Source organism: Plectrocnemia conspersa, unplaced genomic scaffold (assembly GCF_051122295.1).
Source record: "Plectrocnemia conspersa isolate PC_06_02 unplaced genomic scaffold, ASM5112229v1 ptg000009l, whole genome shotgun sequence".
Classification (NCBI taxonomy): Eukaryota; Metazoa; Arthropoda; class Insecta; order Trichoptera; family Polycentropodidae; genus Plectrocnemia; species Plectrocnemia conspersa.
The window spans coordinates 8,065,456-8,080,882 of record NW_028277173.1 but is presented as its reverse complement, the minus strand read 5'-3'; the positions used below and the strand labels follow the sequence as shown (position 1 = coordinate 8,080,882).

The following is a 15,427-nucleotide window of genomic DNA, read 5'->3' as shown; positions in this document are numbered from 1 at the left end:
AACGTCGCGCATCGAATAAATAAATAAATAAAACCCACTATGAGATATTCGTAAACATAAAAACGACTTAGCTTGAGATCATAGGTGAATGTCGACCGGTCGAATTGAAGCGATCGGTATGTTTGGCGACAAAGTAACGGCATTCAATGCAAAATTGGGTTTTTACGAGGTCAAGGAATACGGAAGCGCATATGCTAATTGAGAAGCTGTGATGCAGTTGTCCCGGATTTGTGTCATTAGTCTGACCTAAAAGCCATTCATTTAAATCTTAAACATTTTTATCATATGAGTAGTTTTGACTGTTTTTATTGTGGTTTGAAAAATCTGAGAATACTAATATGAGTCAAATTTCTCAGTAGAATGCATTGTCAATAATTATATACATCAAACGTTACAAGAGTAAACGTCCTTTTTTTATTCCGCTGCAGCCTTTGTTAGGTCTTGATCTCGTCCACAATTGCATTCCACTGTATTTATTTAATTATGAGCTTCCTCAGATCTTCCAGACAATCTCATTTATTTATTAGCGTCTCTATTTATTTAAAAAAAAATGTATTCCAAAAATATACATAGATACAATAACATACAGGCACATTAAATGCACAATACTGGTTCAATTAATAAATACAATTGGTAAAGTTATACAATAAAAAATAAATAAAAATATCCGTAAGTATAGTAAAATTTAAGGAAAAATACATAAAACCTTTTAGAAATTTAAAAAAGAAAGGAAGAAAAATGATATTAAAATATACCCCCCAATAACACGGTAAATTGGGGATGTGCTATTTGGGTGCGTGTAGTTGGGGTACTAGAAAATGCATTTTTTTGCAATACTTACGTACGAATCAGGCGCATATGCTAAGATATCCTTCCTTAGGCTTGCTCACACAAAGTAACGGACACCCAAATAACACGTCCCCAATTTACCGTGTTATTGGGGGTATACTGGATGTATATTTTAATATCATTTTTCTTCCTTCTTTCTTTTATAAATTTGTAAAAGGTTCTATGTGTTTTACCTTAACTTTTACAATACTTCGGATATTTTTTATTGGGTGGTCTACTGTATATAAAATATAATACACAAAATTAAATAAACCTAAATATAAAGACCTGAAACTATTGACATTGCAATATACTTTACTGCATCAAAGCAATATGTGCTTTGGCGTTTTATGTTTGTATTTGAATCGCCTATTCTTGAGATTAGTGGATTTGCATAGTCTCGCGAGATACTTTTATAGTATTTTTCAGTTTGATAATAACAATGTTATTTAATGGTAGGTATTATATCTTCTGTGGATTTTTTAAGATTATTATAAAACTCTATATTATATATATTATTTTATGGCTTTATTTTTGATAACTTGCAGTTTATTAAAATTAATATCAGTAACATTAGGCCTGATTAAATGTTTAGGCTAAGATTTTATTTCTTATAGTCAGCGCGCATTTTTTTATTATCAGATATTGATTTTATAGCCGCAATGGCGGCAAGCCCTTTTAACCGAAGTTCAGTTCGAAGTTTGAAGATCATTTAATGACGGTAGTAAATTTTCTTTATTAATACCTTTAATACCATACGCAATTGCATTCTTTCAACGCGTCCTACCCATTTTATTATTTAAGGCTCATAAACGCTGGTTATTTTTTTGTAGGATTATTAGTTTAGTTTTATGGATTTTAAAATCTCATGATCAAATATTTTGTTAGACATATCAATATTTTCTGTGGCAGTGAGTTTATAATGCGGATTTGGTTCCATAATAATTCAACGTTGACGATCTTATCTATTGATGAATTCATTATGCAAAGATAACGTGTTCGTTAGTCATTATTAAGTGTTCGTGTTAAATCTGAGGTAGTTCATAGATTTTTTTCAATGACTAAGTTTCAAAGGTGTGATTCACAGCATCGGAGATTCCATTGACGCAAATCACTGCGTACAAATTTCTTTCTTGACGCTCTTGTGATTTGCAAACGGATAACGACTCAAAAAAAGTTTAAATAAAAAGTCAGCGGGTCGTTAACGAAACGGAGATCGAAATCGCACAACCCAAGACGAAGAATGCAATTTAAAAAAGCCATTGACAATGACCCAAAAAGGTCTTGCCGAACAAAAGGTCAATACGCGACAAAAGCTTTGCTCAGAGAGCTTTTTGTTTGCTGTGCCAAAATAATTGAGAACCGGGTCAGTGGGCAAAGCGCAGAAATGCAGTACGTACGCCGTTTAATATTTTTATTCAGTTTTGGGAATATTTAACCGAAAAAAGCGGAACGAACGTGGGAACGACAACGAGGCAAGGTCACGAAACGATTCATTTCGCGGATTTTCAACGTGACAAGTCGCCTAAGAGGTCGTGTATCAGATTTTATGCAAATTTTGCGTCTTTTTATAATGCATGTATGCAGCATTGCCTTCGATATTCAATATTGCGATTTCCGCGTGTGTTCGTATTTTATTATTAACATTTGGTGTGATCTCATTCGACCTTATGTTTTACATGTAATGTTAAAACCTTCAATTATTTAGCACGAAAGTAGTAGGAAAGTATCTGCACAGCTTGATTACCATATGAATGCAGGTTACGCTTTGGTATATGCAAATATGTGTTGTTTTTTAGAATGATTTTGAGTAGAGTTGCAGACTGTCCTTAGATACCCAATTAAGGATATGTTGAAATAGTATAATATGATATGACTATCTAAATAGTAACATGCATTTCTTTTGTAAGGATTCATGTACATATTTGCTTGATCATGAATTTTAAATCGACTCATTATAATTCTGCACAAATGTGACATACCTTCGGTGCTCCAGCAGCTTTAAATGTGTGGCCCCGGAGGGCGGTCATAATTCTTATCTTGCCTGCAAAGACTAGAACTGGAGCATCCAGGAGCACAACTCTTCTCTGGCAATAGCTGTCCGCTGTCCGACTCCTCTAGCACATACTGTAAGGTGATTCAATCGTTTTCTCTCTCAATATTCCCAAGTGACTACTGCCGCTCCAAAATCCATGGTCCTTTATGCGCATTTATTTTGTTACAAAATAATGCTTTTATGCCTTCAAAAAATATTTGTGAAAAAAATTTTTGTCGAAGTGTCTACTATGACAGAAATTCGCAGAATTCGTGCGTTGACCGCTTTTGGTAAAGTGTGTTCTTTTTTGTTTGTCCAGAAACTTGCTGTATAGTCCATCCAAGAAGTCAACGCTCATCATCGTTGTGTTAGAAATAAGGGCGTGTATACGCATGCATGCACATATATTTGTTTACATTAATATGAGAACGTTACCAATACTAAATCAGGACTGGCTTGAGAGTAGTCTGACCATACGTTGGAAATTTAATTAAAAATTATAATTTATTATATTTATATTATAAATTATTGGCATGTTGTGTAATTTTATACTGTTTTGTAATCAATAAAACAATCCCTGTAATATTCTATTGGTAATTTTATTGAATATTGTACTAAACAGCTATTCAAGCTGGAGAGTGATTCCAAAACTGCTATCATATTTTTGAGTTAAATATGTATATAAATAAATAAAATAAGTAAGAAAGTGATATTTAACATTTTCATTAACAAATTAAATTAAAAAAGGAAAAATAATTTGTAATGTGTAATTTCACACGGTCACCCTATTATATTTCTCACCAATACTGTGTCGATGAGCATCCATATCTTGGATCAAGTGTACTTTGTTTAGCTCCATTTGAAAAATGCATTTGTAACTGGTCTTAATCCGCCAAAATAGACGATCGGCACATACGCTTGTATAACTCTAACGAAAAAGCGTCAAGTTTATTCTTACGCTCGATGGGCAGTTCCAGGAATATTTTTATGAATAATAATTTAGAACTGTTGAGTGCTGAAAAAGTGACGTTAGAATCAAGAAACTCGTTCCAGTTTGAATTGAGGTTCATTGTCTGTATGTTAAGGGGTGTTTTATTTCTATTAAAAAACGTACAACTTAATAAACAAGAAAATATAAAATTCTTCTTATTAAAAAAAAATAGTATATTAATGCAGATTTGCTTTATATATATTTATAGTGAAGAAACTATACAAATATACATTGTTATTAAATTAACATTTAAATTTTAAATGGATGGTAATTTCTTAATAATTTAAAATATATGCAACATATTGTGTACCACCTTTTAAGTAGTGCCAGTTTCTCGAGTAGATGATGTTTAACATACTATGTAATTGGATTGATTTTTAAAAATAAATCAGAATTCTCACCTATCACTTTCATGTACTACTGTTCCCAATCAGTTTGTTTTGAAACAATTTCGCTTATTATTGTCTAGTCTGGGATTTTGTAGTCGCGAGATGCGTGGGAAGACAAACAACTGACACTTATCCCTGAATCTGTGCCAGTATCGAAGGGGATTGTCGTTCGAGTCTACATAACAGATCTACTGACAAATATTGCTTTTCACATTTGTAACAAAATACGCCACGTTCTGCACAAGAAACTAGAAGCTATAAGCTTTGTGTCGTTTTCCTAACTTCAAATTGATAGTTCTTAGTCGTGCTCCGATTGCCGCGCTTCGTGATCCGGCCGCTATTATTGTCCGCCAACTGGATAATTTAGGCGAACAGTAAAAATCGAAATCGATAATGAGTCGGCAATTTTGTTTATGACCGCTCCCGATCTAACTCTCAAGATCTTAGATTTATCGTCGATGATAAGCTTGGTAAAGCGTCTACCTAAGTATTATACATAGTACATTTAATCTGCTTCGGAATTCGGAATGCTGTAGTGACTGCGCATGTTTCTTTGCATGCAAAGTAACGAAAGCAAAGGCATATTATCTTCAAAAGTACGCCGGTAGAATAATGCCTGATATTGTAACGTTTTCATCAAAGTGAAAACATTCAAATTACAAGAAAGCATTGCATTTTGTTCCATTATATAGAAAGGATCGTACTTTGTGAGCATTGAAAAAATCAATCGTAGATCGAGAGCACGCACAGTTTCAGATAATGATCTCGTTTCGAGTCGATCGAGATGGGGAGTCAATCATATCAAATTGTTTGTACATGTATTTGGGTTGCGTCACACTTTGCGTTTGTAATACACACTCGTTGAGAAATAATGTCATTTTTATGTAACACAACAGATTTGTATCGATTGAGAAAGGATCAGTCTTTGTACGCCCCGTTTATTTAAATGAGCTTAAAATATGTCCTTAAAAAATAAAATCGTTTATTTTTAAAGAATTTTAATAAGTGACATAGTTCGTTCATTATAACGCTATTATATTTCTGAACTGGAAAAAAATAAGACAATGTATCCATCTCTTATACTATAATTCTTAAAGATTGCCTTTTTGTTGGTCTGTATCGTTATAACATAAATGAATTTTAAATCCCCACAGAAAATAATCCAAAGGTCTTGGAGGCCAATTCACAGGTCCATTACGCGAAATTATGCGCTCATCGAATGTTTTCTTCAATAAATTGTTGTGCTGGCTTGTTGAAACCAAAGCTCTTCCGCATCAATGCCATTCAATTGGGGAACGAAAAAGTCAGTAATCATGGATCTATAACGCTCTCCTTTGAGTGTAACGTTCTGGCCGGTAACATTTTTGAAGAAATACGGACCAATGATTCCACCAGCCCATAAAGCACACTAAACAGTGACTTTTTATAGATTTTCTTCACTCCAAATGCGGCAATATTGCTTGTTGACGTAGCTATTCAACCAAAAATGAGCCTCATCGCGGAACAAAATTTTGTGAATGAGGATCAAGAGCAATATCATTTTCGGCACATTCACCGAACGTACAACGCACTTGATAATCAAGCGGTTTCAATTCTTGCATGAGTCGGATCTTGTAAGCTTGTAAACCAAGATCTTTCCGCAAAATCTTCCATGAAGTGGATGGACACAGCTCCAATTGCTGTGCACGATGGCGAGTCCTTCTCAATAGTACGCTCCACAGCAGAAACACCTTTAGTGCGCAATGTACGACGTCTCTGCGGATGCGTATTATCAATTAGAGTGGGGCAATATATGCAATATTCGAATATCTGCGAATATTTGAAAGAACGAAAAATAAAGTTTAGGCATTCATTTCTTTATTATAAAAAACGTCTAAATATGGTATTTTCAAAATAATTAATTCAATTTTCAAAAAGTAAAACTTTAATACAATAAAATATTAAAAGTATAAAATTTAAATTTTTGTTTTAATAAAACCCGCTGCCGAAAATACCCGTTCTATTGCTGTTGACGTTTTACCGTTTGTAGCGCGTAATACAGTTTGTCCAGATTTTCTGTTCGTTCCTTGGAAGTTTTAATTTTGCAAGGTGGTAAATGTTTTTCCGTTACAGATGTGTTTGCTGTAAATCTGTCCTTAATGATTCATTTTCGGATAGTATAACATTTTATCCAGTAGCTCTTAATAGTCAGAATTATTATCAATATACTTTTTCTCGATATTGGCAAAATTGTTTGAATATTCGGACCAAAATATTCAATTAAAAACGTTGGAACCCCTAGGAAACATTTATATTTTTAAACATCTGGCACTGACCCACCCTTTCTTATGCAGCGGTATTAAAAATGCATGGTAGCAAAATATTTTAAAATATTCGAACAAATTTATTTTTTGTCAAAAAAGTCTATGAAAATTCTCTTCTTAAAAAAGAAACAATACCTCATGGTTTATTAGCAAATTATGTCTCTGCTAAATTTAGATCCATTAAAACTGTATTGGAACGCAGTCGGCAATGAAAGTATTAGACATATATTACATGATTTAGGAATCCATTCTGATTGGGGTAGCGAAAATGTGATTATTTCCAGAATCTTAGCTTAATCTTAGCTCGCTTAGTGTGATTGGAATTTGCTTGAGGAACGAATGTCTTTCTCATGACCAGTTTTATATAAAATATGTTTTAATTTATCAAAAATAAACGCGGTCCATGTTGGGTACAAAGCTACAAGTAATTCTTACATAAAATATATTATTTCAAACATATATATGATGTAAATGTGTTTATGACTAATCTAACCTATAATTAACGTAGAGAACCATCGATTAACGCCCAGAGAAAGAGAGATAGAACCGCGTATGTTTGTGGAAATATAAGAAAAACAGTTCAACTAGAAAGCAAGATAATTAGGCGCCTGTCGTTCGGACGGATCGGAAACGATGACAAATTACGGCTTCGGTCAGGTCTAATCTCGAATTAGTTGCGCGCGTGAAAGCGCCGCTGCGACAGACAATGCGTCCGTAAATTTAAAGTGCGAATCTTCAACGATGAACTCGGAAAAACTGCACTTTCACCGCGCGACTCAATGGAGAAAATAGCGATTCGTTCGAGATTACCAAATTTCAATATCCTGTGTGTCTTAAAATACGCATGGAGTATTATGTAACTGGCTTTTTACGCTAATGCCTGGAGATAACTTCAAACCGAAATGAATTGTAAATTTATATAAAATTTAATGCGTAGCTATTCTTTATGACCCTGCTTTTTCGTTGTTGTTCTCTAAGAGATGATGCCAGAAGTTAACTTCAAACCGAAATGAATTGTATTTAAATTTATATAAAATTTAATGCGTCAACAAAAAATTGTGTTGCTCACGTAGTCGCCACGTCACTGTTGTCAGAGTGCCGCACAGCTTGTTGCCAAATAAATCGGGCCCCCACAATTTCTTTGATATCTCCCGTTGACGCTTGACGTTAAGGTTATATTTGCGTACTCTTAATGAGAAACTGCCTTCATATTAATATATGTATTAATAGGTGAGTCATCGATTTTTCATACAAACATTTCTAAACATTGTATCTGTAATTTTTGTACGCTTTTATTAAATATAGCGTCGGTCATGTTGTATGTTCATTGTCTTTTAAGTTAGCTATCCGTTAATTTTTTCACTAATATAATTCTATTAATATATGGATAATAAGACAATAAGTTTCTGATTGTATTTTCATCATTCCTTTTTCTTAATCTAAAGATCAATCTATATTCAGGTTTTTCCGGTTTTTCAGATTGCAAACATCTAGCGACAACTTAATGGTGTGATCAATGCGAATGGAATCACATCAAATTATGAATATTATCCAATCCGTATATTGATCAATCTTGACCTCTCGTTGCGGAAGTTGTGCAATGGCTTTTAATATATTATTTTATCGCGTCAATCTTTTATGCACGTTGTTTCCATGAATGATCTGATTAATATTAATAAAATCTTTCACGCAACATTCCTTATACATAAAAAATATATAATGGAATCATCGCATAAATCAGTAATGTCGCGTTATTCATGTATGTATATTTATTCTAATTATTGACCTTTATCGATCGCTTCAATGCAATCGAGCAACTCCAATAAGTTTCCCTTTTGTTATATTTATAACGCGTTCTTAATGCTTAACGCTTTATTATAAATATACATAGAACCATTGTGTTCTTAAGCGCTTTTTAAGCATTTCTTTTTTCTGAAATTATATACGTACACATATATACAATTAATATTTTTCATTATCTCAGTCATTGTTGTCATTGTTTGGTGCGGTACTGTGTTGGTGGTATATCTTCACACGATCGAAATCTCGGTTTTCTATTTAGTAGTCTCTTGGCTTATTTTGCTGTCACACAAAACAGACGTATGCACTATGCATAATTATACAAGTTTCTATGGCTGTTTTAAAGACTGGTATAAAATCAAAGGCACCGTCGTAATTATCTTAATTAACTTGAAAGATAATAATTTACATTAACACTGTTAAGTTTCATATTTTGAATTAATATTGTTGTATTTTATAAAATTAGACAGTATCTTGATAATACATAGAAGACAAATTATAATTTTGTATTTTATTTTAGAATTATTTTTTGTAGTCGTACCCCTTTCCTAATGTCAATATATGCCCAAAGATCTATGAAAATTTAAATGTACTTCCTGTCAATTCAAATATAATTAACTTTTTGAAGTCCAAAGTTTTTTTAATGAGTGTTGCACCAAATCTTATCTATTTTGGAAGGATATATATAATTAAATAATTTATTGATCAATTAAATAAAATAATGAAAATTATTTTTTTATTGTTTTATTTAAAAGTTAATTGAAATATTTTGAATATAAATGGTATTACAGCTGTGGCCTATTGGAAGTTGACAAAAATACGAGTATTGTGAAATTAAGAATGTATAATTGCGTCAATTCTGGGAAAAGTGTATTTTTTTGTCGTCACAGCAAGTGCATAATGGCGGGCCTCCATCTCAACACGTGCGCGTGACCTTTTTTTTTGGTTCTATTCATAGAAAGCAATATCGAGGACATTTAAAATTTAGGAGCTTGTAAATAAAACACTTTTATAAGATCTTAACAAAATTATTTTGACGTAATTTCTCCTTTTTTTAAAATAAATTCTTGTGTTTTGCCTGGCATGGATAAATACAGATTTTCAATTATTTTAAGATCGATCTCCTCTTCCCACACTTCCATATGTTTTTTCAGCTCAGCTAAATTTTTTGAACGTTTTTTTTTAATTGTTGTTTTATGATTGACTATAAATTTTCAATTGAGTTTAGGTCGGGGCTGTTTCCTGGCCATTTTAATGATGTGATTTCCATTACCTCTTTGAATTGAGTAATCTATAGATAGAAGATTAATTTAGTGAAAGTTTGAATGTAGAAACTACAATTAAAATGGGTTCAGTAGTATGTTGGGAAAGTTCTTCAAGGGATGGAATAAAGTCGTTTTATATAACCAATTTATGTATTTTTACATTCATGGTGCCCTGGACGAAATTTACAGAGCCTAATCCATAAGCTGTCATGTACCCCCAGATCATTACATAGGGTGAGTGCTGGATTAATCGATTAATGCATAAGGGATGAAGTCTTTCGCTTTTTCTATGGCGCACAGTCGCTTACCATCTGCTCCAAAAAGATTAAATTTGGATTCATCGGAGAAAGTCACTTTTCTCCAATCTTTGACGATCCAATGGCGATGAGCTTTTGCCCATTCAAGGCGATTCTTTTTCATTTTCTCAGCAAATAGTGTTGTTTTTGCTGGGTTTCGTGCTTTAAATCCAGCTTTAACCAAACGTCTATTCACTGTCGGTCTCGAAATATTCGAGTTTGAAGAGATTGCAATTCTGTTTGATATTTTTTATGATATTCTTTGTTCTGTGGTCTTCTCGAGCAGACGTCATACGATTCTGACCACCTCTTGCACCCTCTTTAGAATTTCTGTTTCACGATATGTTTTAATACATTTTCGAATAGCATGACCACTAAACCCAACTCTTCGCGATATCTCTAGAATTGAAACATTTTCTTCGAGATATGCAATTATTTTAGATTTTATCGTGATCGACATTTGTTTAGATCTCTCCATGATTTTGGGTTTGTCTTTACATAACCGAGGCTTACGTGCAATTGAGGAGGCTTTACAAGTCAAAATATCTTGTAAATTATTACCACAGATGCACTTGGCCATAAAAAATACAATGGAACAAGTTTTAAGGAAAGAATACATTTTAATAATTGAGTTCGTAAAATATTGCCTATGAAACATTCAATTGTTGATATTTATAAAATAAATAAAATATTTAAAATACGTTTTATATATTAATTTAATTTGTATAATATATTGCTAGGACAATCCGCAAAAATAAAACTGTAACGGGTTTCCTAAAAGGAATAAAAAAACACCTTCGTGCATTAAGAAATAAATTATAATATCAACTCTTTTTCTTGTTTTCTGTTTATGTTATATATTATATGTATGTTTAGTTAAAATTTGTTTGATCTAAAAACTAGCCACTAAATAAATTAATAAAATAAATAAATAATATAGGCTTTTAAATAACTTTTTGATCAAAATTATTTTGCTATTGTATATATGATGCAAAAATGTGAAAACTGTTGTCTTAAACGAAATGCACACGGAAGAAATAGGCTAAGTCGTTGTTCTTTTTTGTTTTAATAATAGATACTTAAAATTACAATATACAGGAATTTGTCTCTATGTGAGGTCACGCCCGCCATTCGAACAGCATACTTTCAAAAATTCTGTGCGCCCAGTCGAATGCATAAAGGTCGCAAGTCAAACGTTGACAATACGGTTTGCGTTCGTTTGTGTTGAAAATTCTTCGAGTGGAGCACGTTTTCGATGTCCTTGCTACGGTTAGTGGAAAGCGCTTTGAAAAGTGTAACAAGTAGAGCTAGGGTGTGGTCGCGTAGACTGTGCACTTGGTAACAGACAGATCCGTAACATACGATGACTATATATCTACCTGGTAATAATATACTGTGAGTCAATATCCAGTTTCAATCACTTCGGCAAAGATTAATGTTAACTTATTATTATTAAATACGCGTGTGACTTTTCAGTCTTTCAATTGACACAATGGCGTGCCATCGATCACTAGGTTCGAAGGTTGACTAGTTTTTTTTACTTCAATTTTACTATGAAACGACAGTCGCGCAGTGGCCAAGACCTCGCGAGGTTAATTATGCCACTCGACCAATGCGAATTTATTATATTATATTTTTAAAGATAATTAGTCAAATATGTTTTTTTTTTAATTTAACAATGCATTGTTTATCAAATCGTTTGATTGATATGCATTTACATAAATATGACTCGTTGTATCATTGTTTATTAATTTATGTAAATGTAATTAAGGTGAACTTAAATTGTGTCTTGTGTTTTAGTTATACAACTCAAGAAAATCTAATTATTTGAGATTGTTTTTAAGTGGGTGATGTGCGGTTGAAAGTTAATTAAGAGTGAATATTATACAATACAATGCAAGAATTGACACAAGAAGTTGTATGTAATATATTATTTTAACATAAAGCCGCATAAAAAACTTCATTTCAAAGAGCCGGATATTTACCACATGGCTATTATATTTTTATGCTACCACATATATGATTAACGTAACCTAACAGGTTATCCCAATGCGCCTCGATGCAGTGGCGTAGCTATGAGAGGGCGGGCCGCCCCGGGCGGCACTTGCTTGGGGGCGGCATATTCGCGATGGCATGCACTGAATGCATTAAAACATATATAAATCCACAAATAACAAGAGATTAATAATAACCAATGTATTATTTTAAGAAATGCTGATTTTATGATCCTGCAAAAAATGTATGGGGCTGGGCGGCAATTTTAAGGATCGCCCTGGGAGGCACATACCCTAGCTACGCCACTGCCTCCATGGTCAAAATAAATAAACAATAGATTACATTATTACAATACACGCCCTTATCTCTCATCATACGCGCCTGAACACATATTAAAAAAATATTAGAAAAATCGATACATTGTTTAGAAAAGGAAATAAAAACTGTAATAGTATTATATTGCCTCACTTCAATAATTGTGCAATAATATTTTATATGGTTATAATAAATTAGATAAGATGATTATTGCACAAATTACAAAATCGTGTAATCAGAGTATTTTAAATAAAAATAGATATACTAGTTTGAGAAGTATTATTGAAAGATTAGATATTCATGAAATATTGAAAATTTATGTTTTAGTATTAACAGAAAAGTACACAAAATCCATACTTTACAATTGCATATATCAAATGGTGAATATAATATGGTTATCTCTTTATATTTTTTCATAATATTTATATTTTAAATTGTGCATATGCATTAGCTTATCTGGTAAAATATAAATATATTTATTAAAAAAATATGCATAAATTGCAATATATAAAAACAAAACATATAGAATAAACGATAAGATAATATACCGAAAAAAATATTGTCACAAAAAACGTTAGAAACAGAGTCATGTAGTCTTTCATAGCTCTTATTAATAAATTCTGGGCGGTCTGATTTTACATATGTTAATCTGTGGCAAGTTTTTTGTATTAATATTTTTTAGTATATTATTTTATCATTGTTATGTATTGCAGTTTATGAATATTTCATTTTTTAATAAATACATTTATCTTATAAGGTGCGAAATTTTAATTACAACATTTAATGTGTGGAATTTTAGTCTCCGCTATTATCTATTGCCTGCACTACACTCTCTGGAAGTTATCCGAACCGAAGTTACAACTGAAGTCGGCCGAGACCTGCGACCACACTGCCGCAAATTTCATATGCCGTTCGGATGGCGGCCGTGAATGACATCCGGACGGCGGCTTCTGTCACGTACAACTGGCATATTTACGCGTGATCGAAAAATGTGCCAAATAATCGCAATTTTTAAATTGTCATTTTATTAAAATTACGCTACTGATAATTATAAAAGTTTGTGTGGGCACTCACCAATACAATATCAGTGAAAACTTTTCGGTCGTAAATATTAAATTTACGCAAAATCTTTGTCTGCTTTTGCAAAATGCCATAAGGCATAAAAATTATATTTCAGAATACGAACACCACATCTGTGACTATCCTAGATTTTGTCGCCATCGATTCTAAATATGAATTCGTTATGGTGTGACATTTATATAAACCGATCTAGGAAAATACATAAGGATATTCGAAACGATTTTTTTAACAAAATCAAGTACCACTAATTATTTTTTAATTATTTAATTTTATATGAAAAAAAAATATAATAACGATATCTGTTAGAATAATATACTATCAGAAATATAATTAATCCCCTTTGGTGCCCTAAAATATTCAAAGATGTCAGTAAGTGTCTGTTGAAGTCCCCGATAAGCATGTGGTATTATAACTTGACCACGTGACCACGACGCAGCGCTCGACATACATGTTAACCATAGGACGCCTACGCGCATACTGAAATTGAACCGAGTTACTCGTTCTATCTCAGTTTGCGAAACACCATATCATTATCTCTGTCACTCTCGTCACTTAACACGCGAGAGAGCGAAAGGGGAAGTATCTCACCGCTCGCGTTCGAAGAGCAGCTCCGACTTCGGTCCTTTTGCCGACAATGTTCGGAAGCGCTTGAAGCTGGCAAAGTCGACTGAATTACCCCCACTTTACCTCCCATTCTCGGTAACCTCGGACAACTTCCGAGAGATTTTAGAGCGGGCAGAACCGAACTCGACCGAAGTAACCCATTATATTCTTCGTCCTTGGCTAACCTTGGCCATCTTCCAGAGAGTGTAGTGCAGGCATATGTATGTTCGCAATTTTCGTTTCCGAGATAATCACCGAATCTATTTTTTTACTAGTATTTTACCCGTTACTTTCAAAATCTGCGTGACTATTGTGAGCTTAGTCGCTCTTCGAACTCTTGGGTGTTCCGAAATGCCGATTTCACTCGTGATTTGTTTGGCAATGCACATTTGTTCGATTTTTAACTTTGTATATGTACAACAAAGCGTACTATAAATATTGTTGTATTTTATAAAGACAAGTTTTAACTTACGTTACATTCGTGAGTAATTTCAAAGCGCTTAAATAGTTTTTACGATGTTGGTTGCTGTGTGTTTCACAGAATGTTGTGTCTGAGTAACTTTATCATTATCAATGAAGATTGTTAGAAACGTTTATTAATAAGCTTAGAAATACTTTAGGTTAGTGAAACTAGTAATTCTTAACTATTTTTACTTCAGTAAATTTTAAATCTAACCAGTTGTTCTTAAACATTTTTTGTTTTAATTTAAATAAAATAGGAATCTGGGGTATTCGAGGTATATCGCTGAAACCGATAATATCAGGACTGTAGCATTTTAAAATCAAAGCGGTAGATACATTTATTTATTTTACTTTAACATATAAAATCGACTTAATAGCTTACTTTATCAATGCATATCTATTTCAGCGGTAGCAATTTAATCGATGTTAAGTAAAAAAAAAACTAGACAGCCTCCTGGATCATATCGAGTCTTTCTAGTTTTTTTCTGTTTCTTTACAACTATATTGTAAATATATCGAAGTGTTCTCATTCTAAGCGCGGAATGCCAACGTTTTATTTAATGATTATAGTACATACTTGATTTCTCAAAGCAGACATCCCACGTCGTTATTAGGCCATTTTGCGCAACCATACCGTTTTTGGACTTCAATCAAACGACGATATGACTTCATTCCCCTGGGCCTCTCCCATTGTCCGAGAATTGCCTTTTGTCTTGGGCATAAAAGCGTAATTAATGATTGCCTTTTTGCCGATTGCGTTGCCTTGTTTATTTTGCCGTTGTTATTATTATTATACAAATACATATTTTTTTATGATTCTAATTTTGTTAACGACCCAATTCTATGCATAACGATCGTGCACTTGTACAGAGGAGTGTTTATATAGTTCACCTCTCTCTTTTTTGTTATTTGTCATTACTTTCGGCCTCAAGTTCATCTCGTTGCGTGCCATATAAATTAGCAACTTTCCTCAGGTGCTTTTTTTTATTCGATTGTAATGACGCAATTTTATAGCGCTCAAGTAATTTAGTAATCGGACTCGTTCTAACAATAAACGTCGCGTTA

The 15,427-nt window shown here is 32.9% G+C and overlaps 1 protein-coding gene across 1 annotated transcript in view; it reads left to right on the top strand.

Moving 5' to 3' along the window:
* Naa15-16 (N-alpha-acetyltransferase 15/16) overlaps positions 1 to 15,427 on the top strand; it is a 100,492-nt gene that overhangs the window by 81,039 nt on the left and 4,026 nt on the right. The window lies entirely within an intron of this gene.